We start from the raw sequence: 16,588 nt of genomic DNA, 5'->3' as shown, positions 1-16,588 counted from the left end.
TCTTTGATAATATTAACAATGAACACCAATAAGGAGAATCAAACAGTTCGGGTTGGATCAAGCTAAGCTTAGACACACTATTCAAAGAACAGAAGCTTGACATAAATTGAACAAACTGTTAAAAGGTAGGCATAAAGATTGTATGCTAAGCTAATGTAAAAATTAGTAGATTATAGGTATTCTTTCAGCGTACATGTTCATAGATCAATTTAAAGATATAACTATGAGGCTCTAAATTATCTTTACTTGTAGATAGTCAGACACTAGCTTAATGTTTTAATTTTCTTTTATGCTAGAATAGACCAAATCAGCAGCAAACGACCCAACTGATTTACTAGTAAAATGACACAAATCAACTTAGTAATTAAGAAATCATGAAGTAAAAGATGAATAACTACAACAGCAAAAAAAATCATATGTTTTAACTATTTGGTGTCAATTACTTGGAATCTAGCTGCTATAGAGAAAAGGTGAAGAACTACTCTCACAATATATCAACCATAAGACAAATTTAGTTTAAGGTATTCAAAGGCGATTCCATGTGCTAGGCAGTCACACATACCAAAAAAACATATCATTTTTTTATAATAGGCGTGCAGAGCAGTAAAATATCAGAAAATTTAAAATATAATGGTTAAAAATATATTGTTTTATTATATTGAGCTAATTTTGTTTCTCCTCTACTTAAGGTCTGATTCTCCAATCGCAAGTTATTCTGACTTTAAATAAATCCAAGAGAAATGATATTTAACATGTTCATTAAAAAAAATAATAAGATATAAAAAAAATCAGAAATCTGTTATATTTTTATTTCTTTATATTAGAATGATTTGTTTTTGAAAAAATTATTAAGCAAGAACAAGACTTGAGCTTATTAATCTTATGAAACTCTTTACTGAGGAGATCATATAGAGCAAAGAAACTATATATTTTGTAGATTGTTTGGGATTTCATGGACTCTAAAAACAATGTGATTTTTTTTCAGTTTGAAAAGAAGAAATATATAAAGAGAGAGAGAGAAGAAATACTGAAATGAGAATGAGTTTGCCTTGTATGCATTATAACTTTACATACCTAGTCATAAATACTGAAATGTATATTAGTCATTATATAACTTTACATACCTAGTCATAAATATAGTCTTGTATGCATTCTACCCACTCGGAATGCACTTCATCAATTTCTTTTCTAGAGTACTGCATTTTGATGAACTGTGAACAAAGACATAGATTAGATTAGTAAAAAACAATCAAAAGATGATAAGTGCAAAATGATAAACACACAAATATTTGAGAAGATTTAGAATTGAATGCCAAATATTACTATTGATCGAAGTGAATCCCTCTCGATAGTTTCCACTTCTTCAATAATATCTCTCATATATCTCATCACATAAAAGCCACACTGTTTCGAATCTGGTTGGCGAGGACCTTATGTTAAAAACAAATTGTAAATGTCTAATATACATGTTTAATTGTTTATAATTTAATCATAAGTAGACATGCATACCTCTATTATTTCCCATGTAACTTGTTTTTTCCCTTTTTTTTCCTTGGTTGAATTAAACAATCTTATGCTCCTTTATACATCAATAAGAATGGACATATCAGAGTTTTACTGATTAAAAAATGCTTGATAAAATTAAAATATGTACTCACATATCCACTACGTATTTCCAGTCCTCGTCATGAATGTGATGACTAAGCGAATCCAACAAATAAACTGTCTCCTTATATGGATCAATGACAGTGAGAATCCAATGATAACTATGCACAAATCACATAATTATTGCATGCATATTTCTTGAAAGAATAAATTAAAACTGATATTATAAGTCTGACTTACCCAACATTATGTGGCACCAAAACTGGTTGATTTCTTGATGCTTGACGCAGCTTATCTGCCAAAACACTAGCTCTTTCATTCAAGTGCTCAATTTTGTTGTTTTTGTCCAGTCGAGTGACACATGCCACATATGGGATAATGTGTGGATTCACAAATCTGATTTTATGGACATTGTTATATATTTTCAGCTTGTTATAAAGATGCCTACCATTTCAAAATGAAGAATGTTACAATGCTAAATTAATAAAGTTTATACAATTTATATGGTAAACAAATAGAATAAAAAGACTTACCACATGTAAATTACTATACAATTTGCAGTTATGGGATCCAAATGATAACAAGGAATGATATCTTCAAGGTGCACAAGGATTTCATAATCATCGTCAAATAAACCATGCTCATAAATCATTGATATATTTGTTTCATCATTTAGAGCATGCTTACAATAACAATACAGTAGATGCAATGACCTTGGCACACTTGATGAAATAATTGGGTTATTCCTTTGGGCAACACTTCTTTTCCTTTGAGGATTCTAAAAATTGCAAATGTACACATGTTAGGTGCAACACTAATCTTTGTTGGACAATTTAACTATAAATATAATATGACATTTACCTCAACTTGCATAACTACCAAGTTAGTCGGCCATCCCACATGTGTTCCTATAGCATCACCAATTGTATCACATTGATTTGGAATTGGCAATGGCAAATGTGCTAATTCATCCACAGCTTTATCAATGGAGACACGCATACAATTAATGGGTAATGGAACACCATGAAGTAATTTACCAACCGCATTGACATGAACAATTGTACCATAGGCAACAATATTGCTCTTAGAACCCAATGTCAATGCAACCGGTTTACCCTAGAAGATAAGTAATCATGTTATAAATTGATGCAATTCATAGTTTCAATAATACTAAGTAATATAACGACAACTAAATATATACCTGGAAGAAATCATCATTGTTCAAAATTTGCATGTCATCATCATCCAAAGTTTCAATATTTGGAACATACTTTTCAATTTTGATATTTTCGTCACTCATGGGATGCAACTTTACTGAGCAACTACCTTTTTCATCAATATCTAAGTCGCATGCACCCTTTCTGAACATTGCTTCAAGTTTCTGTATGCGTTCATCTTGATTTGATATGCGTGAATTTTGTTCCAAGATGCGTGCATTTTGTTCTGAGATTAATATCTTTGCCTCCATCAACTCCTTTTGCTGAATGATAAACTACTCATCGACAAGATGTTTCTTCACTATGCTGCCAACATTAAAATAGAATGTTGGAGTGACATGGCCTCCAACACCCCTCACACGCCCAGAATGCTCCTCAGATGAAAGTGCTTTTGAAAGGATATCTGTGTTTGCCTCTGCTAATTGCAACTTACCCTCTCGTTTTTGTTGCACATAATCATCCTGCCATGCAAAAGAAAACAAAATAATTACTGGTACAGAATAAATTACTAGTACATAACATCATTTTTGATGAAGAAATGAATTTGATGCAGATGCAGATTTTGATGCAGATGCAGATTTTGATGCAGAAGCAGATGTAGATTTTGATGAAATGATTTTGATGTAGATGCAGATTTTGATGCAGATGAAGATTTTGATGTAGATGCAGATTTTGATGCAAAAGCAGATGCAGATGCAGATTATGATGCTATTCTGGGTGTGAAACGATTCTGTAATAAAAAGAATATTGTATCCAAACTATTGCTGAAAATAAGCAGATGCAGATTCATGTTTAAAGATCCAAATTTTATTATACAACAATTATTTTTTTCTGCAATGATGTAGTGTAAATAAATGTAACAATAAATTATTATTGTGACAAGAAAGCACAGAGGCATAATAAAAACCATAAAGGCATAATAGATTTAGTAGGAAAGACGCATAATGAGCTTGCTTACAATCTTTTCTATTGCCATTTTCAAATCATCGCCTTCAAATTGACCCTTCTTATTCATCCGTCCTTTCTTTCAAATAATCGCTCGATTAATCTCTTCATCATCACATAATTCATCTCCCTACAATCAAAATGTATAATATAAAAAACTTTATAAATCACATTAATAGATTTAGTAGAAATAAAATATAGGCAGATTATAGATCACATTTACCGAATTAAGTAGAAATACTTACTATTTCTGTAGCAAAACGTGCATAACCTTTACAGGCAAGCTGATGTGGGTATACATTCTGCTTTTTTCTCTTCTTTTGCACATCACTTACTTTCTAGTTTATTGAACATTCCTCATATACCAGCTTTAAAACTAAAACAGTGGCTTGTGATCAACTTAATTGAAAATAGAAAATTAAAATTCTTACCTTGAAGTCGTCAGACATGCGACTGATTACAAATGCACTCCAATCATCTCGTGTAATACCATAACCACTTGGTGGTTCTTTCAACTCCTCTGGTTTAGCAAGCTTGCTAACAATAAAATTATGAGTGAGGAGAGCTTTATATTGCCGCCACTTATTATTTGCCGAATTCAAACACCCCTTTTTCCAACTAGGGTCAACATTGTAACTCAACTATAAAAAATGTTAACCCCTCACATTAAATAGATCATAAACATACAAAAGGTAATTAAAATTGTCAAAACAAATTTAACTTACATTAACTGATTCCCATATTAAATCCTTAACACCACTTGGAACTTGCTTCCATGATTTGTAATTTATCCTAACCTTTTCCTGAGCGAGAATGTCAATATAACTTTGCATTTCACTAGCAAAGTCTCCTATTGGCTGCCCAAATTTATTGAATTTTATATCCTTTCTATTTCCGTGGACCCTTTGCCTAACCAGCTTATCCAAACGAGTGCGACCTCTTTAAGTTCTTGTTGTTTCAGTCTCTTGAGATTCCATACAATTCTAGAATCTTGTAAAGTTCTCCAATGATGCAGTTCCTGCATTATGCATTGACAACTTGTTAGCCATTCATAAAATTACACTATGCAATGCATTGGTAAATAAAGTACAATAGTTTTCCATTTGCATCATACATCAATGTCATTCAAACTTCTACTTATACAAGAATCATAATACAAATAAACAAATTAACTTCATTTACAACTAATGAACAATAGTCAAAAGACTAAAAACCTGCTAGTTGATGTCATGTAGGATTGCACTTATTTATTATCAACCCAAGTCCCATCACAATCTTCACGACTACATGGTGGTTCTTTCTCATCTATTCCATCAACATCCATTGATAGAAACCCTCTTGTAAAACATTGGTAGTGGATTACATCATTTTCCAACTCATCATCATTTATATATTCAATGTTCTCCCTATTAGGTGTTGCAAGTACAACATGCCATGTAGGATCTTGAGGATCTTCAATGTAAAATACTTGCTTTGCTTGACTGGCCAATATAAAAGGGTCAGATTTGAATCCAATTCTCTTGAGATTTACCAGCGTGAAACCAAGATCATCAAATTTAATACCATTATTATTCTCAACTCAATTACATTTAAACATTGGGACTTGAAACTTTTGATAATCAAGTTCCCATATTTCTTGAATGACTCTATAAAAAATCATGTCTGACACAATCGAATTTTTGTCCTTTGAACTAGCAACCTGCATTGTCTTTGCGACTAAGCTTAGTCCGGAGTTTTGAACAACTTGTATATCATCACGCTCTTTTGTATGATAAGTAACCCCATCAATCAAATAACTAGAGTACTTTAACACTTGATTGCTAGGTCCGCGCGCTATCCACTTCAATCTTTCTGATATTTGACTAGTGGAATGACCAACTGCACTTGCAACCTATATTTCACAATGTCATAAAATATGAACTTAGCTTTGAAAAAACCTATATTTCAAACCTTATGAAACTTACACGATCACGTAACCAGTTAATAAATGTTCGGTTATGCTCATCTTGTAGCCACCTTTTAGACTTAGCCTTATGAGGAAATTTTGCATTCAAAAATGTCATGTGCTCCTTGATGAAATGATTAGGGATAAGTTAACCAATTGAATATAAGAAAAGTGCAAGAAAGTATTAATAAGTTAGAGAAATTACTCGATATAAGTGTTGGGATCTTAGATGGCTAGAGGGGGGGGGGGGGTGAATAGCCTCTTAAAAACAAAAACAAAATTTCTACACAGAGATTTGTTAGCACAGCGAAAATAATCAAAACAAACACTTATGCAAAGAAGAAAACACACCACCACTAACACAATGATGTACGAGGTTCGGGGATAACTTGCCCTTACTCCTCGGCGTGTCCGTAAGGTGGACGATCCCTTGATCTTTCGGTAGATCAACCCCCGGACAGATTCCGGCTAAGTATTTCTCCTTCTCGGTGGAGAAACCTCCCACAAAGTCTCAAAACAGATTTAGAATGAAGCACAAGACTTAGACTTACAGAATTTTGTGGCTACAATGAATGCACAATCAACTTACAGCCACAATGAATGCAGAGAGTGAAGAAGAAGTAGATTCACAGCCAAAAGCTTCACAGAACACCCTTGCTTGAACGTCGACAGAGAGTTTGCTTCCAAAGAAAGAATTCTTTTCAAACCTCTCTTCTACCTCCTTCTTATTTCTCTGCTCTCTTGCTGTCTTCATCCAGAGCCAAACCACTGCATCGAATCACATCAACCAGTAGCGTATCACTGTCGCCGAACCAGGCGTCGCCAATCACGCTTCTTCCTCATCTGATTATCTGAGCTCACACCAATACCATCCTTGGTCTTCACTGGTGTCTCTGAGCTCGAACCAATAAGGAAGAGTCAAGCTGATTGCAGCCAGTGAGCCAACTGAACAAGCCAGTGAACGTTGACGCTTCTTTTGCACAATTTGCAGCGATAACCAGTGGAAAAACCATTTTGTTTTATTCCTTTGATAGTCATTGATTTGAATTCAAGCATCACCATGGTACCTGCAACCTGTTACTCAAAAAGCTCACAAGCAGATGTTAGATCGACGCGCCGAAACGAATCGTAAATCGCAAACGGCGGTGTGCAGATGTGGTGGATCGGTCGCCGGACCGATCCACACCTTGATTGATGTCCGATCGGCCGTGAGGACCGATCAGATGGCCTGATCGGTCCGCACCGATCAGGATTAATGAGTGCGTTCCTTGCACTCGAGATCGCCACCGATCGGTCTCAAGACCGATCAGATATGACCGATCGGTCCTGCCGATCAGAGTTCATATGGATCGATCCACGGACCGATCCAACCCTTTTTCCTTCTCGCGACATCATCTCGATCGGTCTGCATCGATCAGATTACACTCGATGAGGCTATCGAGTGTTTCCGATCGGTCTGCATCGATCGATTACACTGTGCATCGAGTGTTTCCTGATCGGTCGCCAGACCAATCAGCAAACATAGTTTCACCAGATCGGTCTGTGCACCGATCAGGCAATCAAAATCCCACTAGATCGGTCTGTTGACCGATCCAACGCCCATGTGATATTAGGATTGGTCTTGAGAACGAGCTACCGAGCCCTCTCTGACCTAGTCCGGAGAACGAGCTACCGAGCCCTCTCCGACTTCGTCCGGTCCAGAGAACGAGCTACCGAGCCATCTCTGACCACTCCGTGCCAAGTCTCCATACTTGGACTTTTCCCATGCCAAGTTCCCTGCTTGGACTTTTCACCAGATGTCTGGTCAACCTTGACCCATATGGATTTCCCTTGCCTTGCTTCACTCACCAGGACTTTCCCTCCCAACGGATCAACCTCGATCAGTAGTCAGTCTGAGTTTGATTAATATCTGATACAAACTTAAATCAGTGTCAACATCAAAACAACAGCCAGGTCAGACTGTATCAACAATCTCCCCCTTTTTGTTGTTTGACAACACGATTTAAGTTTAGATCAGAATTGTTCAAATTTTCATAATTTTAGGGGAATCAAGATCCTCCCCCTAAGACGGATACCACATTATGTGAAGGTCTTCTAAAATCAAATTTGCATTCATCTAAACCTAGTTATCTTCTCCCCCTTTGTCAAACACCGAAAAGGTACGAATAAGGTAAGATAACTTAAAGAACTCCCCCTTAACCCTTAATGTCTGTTTCTTAAAGCACTTAGAATTCCCTCTAAGTGTATTATGAGACAGTAATAAGGAAATAAAAGACAAACAAGACATGCAAGTGAACAGCATATTAATAACCGATAGAAAATGAAACATAATAAAGAGCAAGCAAATATAAAACTGAGTAGCATAAATACATGAGTAGCATCAGAAGTACAAACATCCAGGTCAGACATAAAGACTAACAAATAACATCCAAAATACAGACAGACAAGGTGACACACAGACTATATCAATCAACGTCCTCAACATGAGGAGCATCATCATCATCGGCAGGAGGGGTGAAATCCTGAGGCGGCACGCTGGAGGATGGATAGCCTGGGTAAGACTGCGGAGGCGGGTAGCGTGCCATCCATCCGAGTAGCAACTGCTGTGTCACCACCTGATGACTGCGCATATCATCGAAACACTGGTCAATATGCCCGCGCAGGTCATCGTAGCGCTGGTCTATCCGAATACGCAGGCCATCCAGCTCAGCAGATATCATCTCATCGTGCTGATCAAAGCGGCTCTCCAGCTCGGCGATCTACCAGCGCAGATCAGGATCCGCCTCGCCATATGCAGTAGCAGCATCAACCTGTCGTCGAGGTAACTCACCTAGTGCCCTCCCATCCTTCCACCTAACCGCCCCAGCCTGTCCTAAGATTCCAGACATGGAAAACGCACGTTTCCCAAGTCGATAATCCTGCCTAACCATCTTTACTATCCTCCCCTTAGAGACGTCAATACCCAGGGTCTCAAGCCAGTCAGTAATTACATGCCCAAAAGGCATATAGATGGTGTAACCGCTTGGCTCGCTATGGGATATGATAGAAGTATAGACACTCGACATGATATCAAAGTCAAGACGCCTACGCAACCCATAAAGCATCAGACAATGATACGGTCGAATCTCTGCCAATGGTTTAGAGGTAATAGGTAGAAGACAGTTTGTGACAATTTTGAAAAGAATGTAATCAGGAGCAGAAAGGCCAAGGGCTGCAAATGTAGGAAAATCGACATCTAACTCATCTAATCCATCCGGTCTCGGATTGTTAGTTAGAGCCCTAGAGCCAATCATTTGATGATTGTATGGACTCATTGTATCATATTCTTGTATATTAATAAAGGCATTTGTTTGGTTATTATACTTATTTGTATTAGTGCCAAATAGACTAAGTATAATAGTGTCCTTGAGTAGAAGGTTCATACCTATATCAATCGATTAGTTGAATCGATAGTGAGATGATATAGGGAACACTACTCTAAATCATTCCTAGTCGAGTATTAACATTCAGGGACAATGTTAATGCAATAAGACTAGCATGTAGGACAGCTCGATGACTTGATCTCACAAGTCATGGATATAGAGATATCATGCTGACACATGGGTATACATTGGAGAATGTATACTGAATGACCCGCCATGAGAAAGTATCATGGATCGTTATATGAGTGTCATATACTTTCTCATGTGGCTATTAGTATGACTATTAGTCCTTAGACCTGAAGTCACCATGGATCCCTACATAAGGAGTTATGTACTTTAGTTTCGTCAAACGTCACCCGTAACTGGGTGGACTATAAAGGCGATTACTGGGTATGTAACGAATTATGCAGAGGGATGTGAGTGATGTAGATGGGATCTATCCCTCCCATATGACGGGAGCGACATCGCTATTCTTGATAGAGTGAGACCACGAAGTGCATGGCCATGCCCAAATGAGTCAATATTAGATGTTGAGCTCATTTGATCGAGTGAGTCTACTTGGAGTTCAAGATTTAGATTGATTAGAGGATGACACGGTCTATGCCTCACATTAATCAATCTAGATGTCTAGGATAGAAGGACACTTGTCACATATTGTGAGGAGTCACAATTAGTAGTCACAAGGTGATGTTGGATCTCAACATTCTTGTAACTTGGGTAGTAATGATGTATTGCTAGATGCCGCTCATTGCTTATGTTTCTAAAGGAGTTTAGAAACATTGCCAACGTTACAAGAACCTATTGGGTCACACACAAAGAACAAGTGGATGGAGATTAGGTTCATATGATGAACCAATTGGATTAGGTTCATGTGATGAACCAAATTGGATTAAGAGTAATCCAAATTGGGCTAATTGAGTTAGACTCAAGTTGATTCATGTGTTCAATGAGTCTAATTTGGATTATGACTCATTGAATCAATTTAATTAAATGAATTAGATTCATTATATTAAGTTGGCTTGAATCAAATGGTTAGATTAGATCAACCATGAGAGAGATTTGGTCAAGTTTGACTTGATTTGAGAAGGAAGATCAAAGGTCAATTTTGAATTGACCATTTGCCACCTCATTTGTGAGTTGGCATAAGGTGGACCATTGATGATGCTCCACATCATCATGGTTGCACATGTGCGTGACACCTCATGGAGGTTACAAATCCCCTCTTTAATGGCCACATTAAATGGGAAGGGGGTTACACACACATGAAGGAGAGTGAATGCAATTCATTCTCATTCATTCTATCTTCTTCCTCCTTAGATCTCTCTTGCTTTCTCCTCTCTTTTGGTCGTGGGTTCCATGAAGGGAGAGAAGGTGGTTGAGTTGTATTCCAAGAGAAGAAAGAAAGGGTGAAGGTCACAAAAGAGGAGACTACTTCTTGAGTGTAAGAGTTTCCTTTCTTCTTTCTTTTTCCCTCCATTTAAATCCTATCCGAGAGCTCTAGAAAGTGCTAGCACACTTGGGGCTCTCTTCTCCATCCTTTGAGTGTGAGAGACACTCCTTGTTCGTGTGGATATCACTAGAGAAGTATCTACCTTGATACTTTGGAGATCCGACAAGTACCTTGGACGAGCGAGATTTTGCAAGGGCACGCATCGAAGGTAAAATGGTTTTTCCTTTGTAGATCTACTGTAGATCGTAGTATAAAACTCGTATTTGTGTTTTAAAATTTTTCCTTGCACGGATCTACGGCTTTGGGTGATTCGGGGTTTCAGCGACGCGAAAAGCGTTTTCGCGGCCCGAAAAACCCAACAGTGGTATCAGGTTTTATGAAAACTAAAGTCTCTGTAATTTTCTATAAAATTATGATTTTATAGTTTTATGGGTAATTTTTCCGTAGAAGCGAAGCACAAGTGTCTCGGCACTTGTAGGCTTCGGCTACCGGAAAGATTTTCCTTAAACGGCTTCGTTTTGCCCCAAATCCGTTTGGGACAGTGGGCTTGGGTGCCATTAGATCGCAAAGGAGCAACTCACGATGGTTAGATCGTGGGTAGGGGCACTGCCCCTAACCCCGCAAGGGATTTGCTCCGCGATTGCACCGAAATCGCTAAAAACGAACCCGGAAGATTTTTTGAAACGGCAATGTCTCACCCAAATCGTTTTGGGATAGCGGGTTTAGGCGCTGTTGGATCGCAAAGGAACCCTCGCGATGGTTAGATCGCGGGTAGGGGCGGAGTGTCGATCCCGGGCGAAGGGGATCCGTTCCGCGATTGCGCCCGAAACCGCTAAACGGGACCGCCGGGAAATTTTACTCGTAAAAATTGTAAAAATTAATTTTAAAATTATAGAAAATTATGAAAATATATAATTTTTGAATTATATATTAATTTTGTGATAGTCATGGCCCAAAACCCAATATGATTGGTTGTGTTGTAATTCATAATACGGCCTGCGTGCCGTTATGTGTTTGCGAGTGTTGTATTATATTCGCGACCTGCGCGTCGTGCCTTCTCTTATTTTCTTGTTGTAAATTAGATTTAGACTCGAATGTAACTCGAGTTTCAAATTGTAATGTACAAATTGGAGCGGTGGAGGGTCCACACGAGACGGAGTTCCGAGGCGGGCACGAGCAACACAAGGTGGTCAAAGGGAGGAGCTTGGAGAAGCTGTTGACCCTAGGTTGACCATTCGATCTTCTCATTGGCTTGAGAAGATCGTAGTAGGGCCATGACTAAATCACAAATATATTAATTAGTTAATTGCTTATGTATATGATGCATGTTTAATAAGTAATTAATTAATTAGTGCCTTACGATTAGATTAGATCTAAGTCGTGCACATGATGCACCCATGCGATTAGATTAGATCTAAGTCATGCACAAGATGCATCCTTCTCGATTAGATTAGATCTAGATCGAACCAACTCAAAATGCCTAACCGTGCCGTGATACCTATCACTACCTCGATCACATGTATTGTTGAATCTGCCAAAGCAGAGCAATACATATTATCTGGTACGGAGGGACAATCTTGGTCCCGCCTATCAACGCATGGATGAATACAAACTCAATTAGATTGAGTATTCCTAGTTACTCGGTTGGATCGAGTCAACTATAGGCATTATTCCAACGGTTGGAAAAGAATAGGTCAAAATCACATCTATATTAACTCTCGGGCGTATTAGCCAAAGCTAACTCGAGTTTTAATATAAATGCGGGTATTGATTCTATAAACAAGAGTTGCATAGAGATGTAATTGGTAATCGTTACCTGCCGATCATACTAAGCCTTGGGCGTATTAGCCAAAGCTAACTCAAGAGTTAGTATGATGTGGATCTTGTCCCACAAGAATTATAGAATTCAGTGGGAGCATCATTTAATTAAAGACCTAATTAGATGATTTAAAAGAATATGATATTTATTTCAGCAAATTTTCTGTTGTAGATAACCATGACGTCGAATACAAACTTTTTCTCTCTGCGTTCTGTCCTTAAGAAGGACAAGCTCAACGGAGCAAATTTCCTGGACTGGTACAGGAACTTGAGAATAGTTCTCACCCAAGAACGTAAACTGTACGTTCTGGAGCAGCCCATTCCGGAGGCTCCTCCTGCCACTGCCACGCGAGCTGACCGAGATGCTTACAAGAAGCATCAAGATGACGCATTAGATGTGTCCTGTCTTATGCTCGCGACCATGAACTCTGAACTTCAGAAGCAACATGAGTTGATGGGCGCTTACGATATGGTTAAGCATCTTTGTCACCTATATCAAGGACAAGCAAGGCACTGGAAGAGGAACTCCAAAGAATACCTGAAAGATCTTAAGAAGAAGAGAAATAAGATTTCTACTTCAGGTATACATGTTATAGAAGTCAACCTCTCTATTTCTTCATCGTGGGTATTAGATACCGGATGTGCTTCGCACATTTGTACTAATGTACAAGCAGAACATTAACGAAGGGTGAGATAGACCTACGAGTAGGCAATGGAGCACGAGTTACTACTATTGCTGTAGGAACTTATCATCTATCTCTTCCTTCTGGGCTTGTACTAGAATTAGATGATTGTTGTTATGTGCCTGCCTTGACTAAGAACATTATATCAGTTTCTTGTTTGGACAAGAAAGGATTCTCGATTATAATAAAGAACAAATGTTGTTCTGTCTATTTAAACGATATGTTCTATTGTAGTGCACCTCTGATAAACGGACTCTATATTCTAGACCTCGAGAGCCCTATCTATAACGTAAATACCAAGAGGTTCAAGTCTAATGACATGAACCAAACCTACCTTTGGCACTGTCGCTTAGGTCATATAAATGACAAGCGCTTATCCCAACTCCATAAGGAAGGTTTGTTGGACTCATTTGATTTTGAATCATATGAGATATGCGAGTCATGCTTACGAGGCAAGATGACCAAGACTCCCTTTAGTGGGCACAGCGAGAGAGCGACTGATTTGTTAGGACTCATACATAGTGATGTATGTGGCCCTTTCAATGTCACTGCTAGAGGCGGTTATAGGTACTTCATCACATTTACTGATGACTTCAGTAGATACGGTTATGTGTACTTGATGACACATAAGTCCGAATCCTTTGAAAAGTTCAAAGAATTCAAGAATGAAGTACAGAACCAGCTTGGCAAGAGTATTAAGATACTTCGATCCGATCGAGGTGGTGAATACTTAAGCCATGAGTTTCGTGACTACTTAGCTGAGTGTGGGATTTTATCTCAACTCACTCCTCCTGGAACACCACAGTGGAATGGTGTATCCGAAAGGAGAAATCGTACCTTATTAGATATGGTACGATCTATGATGAGTCACACAGATCTTCCGACATATCTATGGGGATATGCTCTAGACACGGCAGCTTTCATTCTCAACCGAGTTCCATCCAAGGCCGTGATAAAGACACCATATAGGATATGGACTGGGAGAGATGCCCAGGTGTCTTTCATGAGGATTTGGGGCTGTGAGGCTTACGTACGACGTCAAGTCTCAGACAAATTAGGACCCAAATCCGACAAGTGCTATTTCATCGGATATCCCAAGGAAACTAAGGGATATTACTTCTACATTCCCAGTCAGCACAAGGTAGTTGTGGCAAAGACTGGGGTCTTTCTAGAAAGGGATTTTGTTTCTAGAAAGACTAGTGGGAGCATGTTCGATCTTGAAGAAGTTCAAGATGCGAACAATAGCACTGATGCCTCGATGGAAATTGAACTGGAACCACAAAGTGTTGTGGATGATGTTGTTCCACAAGGAGTTGAGGAACAACAACCGGTTCAAGTAGACATACCTCTTTGCAGGTCTGATAGGGTACGTCGTCAGCCTGAGAGATACTCTTTTCTCTTGTCTGACCATGATGACATTGTGCTCATAGAGGATGAGCCTACCACCTATCAGGAAGCTGTGATGAGACCAGATTCCGAGAAATGGCTAGAGGCCATGAGATCCGAGATGGAATCCATGTACACGAACCAAGTATGGACTTTGGTTGATCCACCTGAAGGGGTAAAACTCATTGGGTGCAAGTGGGTCTTTAAGAGAAAGACTGACATGGATGGACTTATCTATAAGGGTCGCTTGGTAGCTAAAGGTTTCAAGCAGATTCATGGTATTGACTATGATGAAACCTTTTCTCCAGTAGCGATGTTTAAGTCCATTCGGATCATGCTTGCTATTGCAGCTTACCACGATTACGAGATCTGGCAGATGGACGTCAAAAGCGTTTCTGAATGGAAACCTACTCGAGGATGTGTACATGACACAACCTGAGGGTTTTGTAGATCCAAAGCATACTAGCAGAGTATGCAAGCTGCATAGGTCCATTTATGGACTAAAGCAAGCTTCTCGGAGCTGGAATCTTCGATTCGATGATGCGATCAAACAGTTTGGTTTCATCAAGAACGAAGATGAACCTTGTGTCTACAAGAAGGTTGTAGGGGACATAGTTGTCTTCCTCATATTGTATGTGGATGACATACTACTCATTGGGAAGGACATCCCTATGCTTCAGTCTATCAAGACCTGGCTAGGGAGTTGCTTCTCAATGAAGGACTTAGGTGAAGCATCCCGCATTCTAGGGATACAGATCTATAGAGATAGATCTAAGAGATTGCTTGGCCTAAGTCAGAGTACATACATTGACAAGGTACTCCTTCGGTTTGCCATGCAGAATTCCAAGAAGGGATTTCTGCCGATGTCACATGGCGTGAGTCTTTCGAAGACTCAAGGTCCCTCTTCTAGAGAGGAGAGAGATCGCATGGATCAGATCCCTTATGCCTCAGCCATAGGATCGATCATGTATGCCATGCTATGTACTCGACCTGATGTCTCGTATGCTTTGAGCATGACGAGCAGATACCAGTCAGATCCAGGTGAAAGTCATTGGATAGCGGTCAAGAATATTCTTAAGTACTTAAGAAGGACTAAAGAATATTTCTTGATATATGGAGGCAATGATGAGCTAGCTGTAAAGGGTTACAGTGATGCTAGCTTCCAGACCGATCAGGATGATTATCGATCGCAGTCAGGGTTCGTGTTTTGCTTAAATGGTGGTGCTGTGAGCTGGAAGAGTTCGAAGCAGGACACAGTAGCTGATTCTACAACAGAGGCCGAGTATATTGCTGCATCAGAGGCAGCAAAGGAGGCAGTTTGGATCCGCAAGTTCATCACTGAACTTGGGGTGGTTCCTAGCATCGCTGACCCAGTTGAGCTCTATTGTGACAACAATGGAGCTATAGCACAAGCGAAGGAACCTCGCTCACACCAGCGGACCAAGCACATACTACGGCGCTTCCATCTCATTCGAGAGATTATCGATAGAGGAGATGTGAAGATTTGCAGAGTACCTACAGAGGCTAACATCGCAGATCCCTTGACCAAGGCTTTGGCACAGAGGAAGCATGATGGTCACACTAGGTCTTTAGGCCTTAGAGCCTATACTGATTGGCACTAGTGCTAGTGGGAGATTGTTAGTTAGAGCCCTAGAGCCAATCATTTGATGATTGTATGGACTCATTGTATCATATTCTTGTATATTAATAAAGGCATTTGTTTGGTTATTATACTTATTTGTATTAGTGCCAAATAGACTAAGTATAATAGCGTCCTTGAGTAGAAGGTTCATACCTATATCAATCGATTAGTTGAATCGATAGTGAGATGATATAGGGAACACTACTCTAAATCATTCCTAGTCGAGTATTAACATTCAGGGACAATGTTAATGCAATAAGACTAGCATGTAGGTCAACTCGATGACTTGATCTCACAAGTCATGGATATAGAGATATCATGCTGACACATGGGTATACATTGGAGAATGTATACTGAATGACCCGCCATGAGAAAGTATCATGGATCGTTATATGAGTGTCATATACTTTCTCATGTGGCTATTAGTATGACTATTAGTCCTTAGACCTGAAGTCACCATGGATCCCTACATAAG

Source organism: Zingiber officinale, chromosome 10B, assembly GCF_018446385.1.
Source record: "Zingiber officinale cultivar Zhangliang chromosome 10B, Zo_v1.1, whole genome shotgun sequence".
NCBI classification, from domain to species: Eukaryota; Viridiplantae; Streptophyta; class Magnoliopsida; order Zingiberales; family Zingiberaceae; genus Zingiber; species Zingiber officinale.
This window is presented reverse-complemented; position numbering follows the sequence as displayed.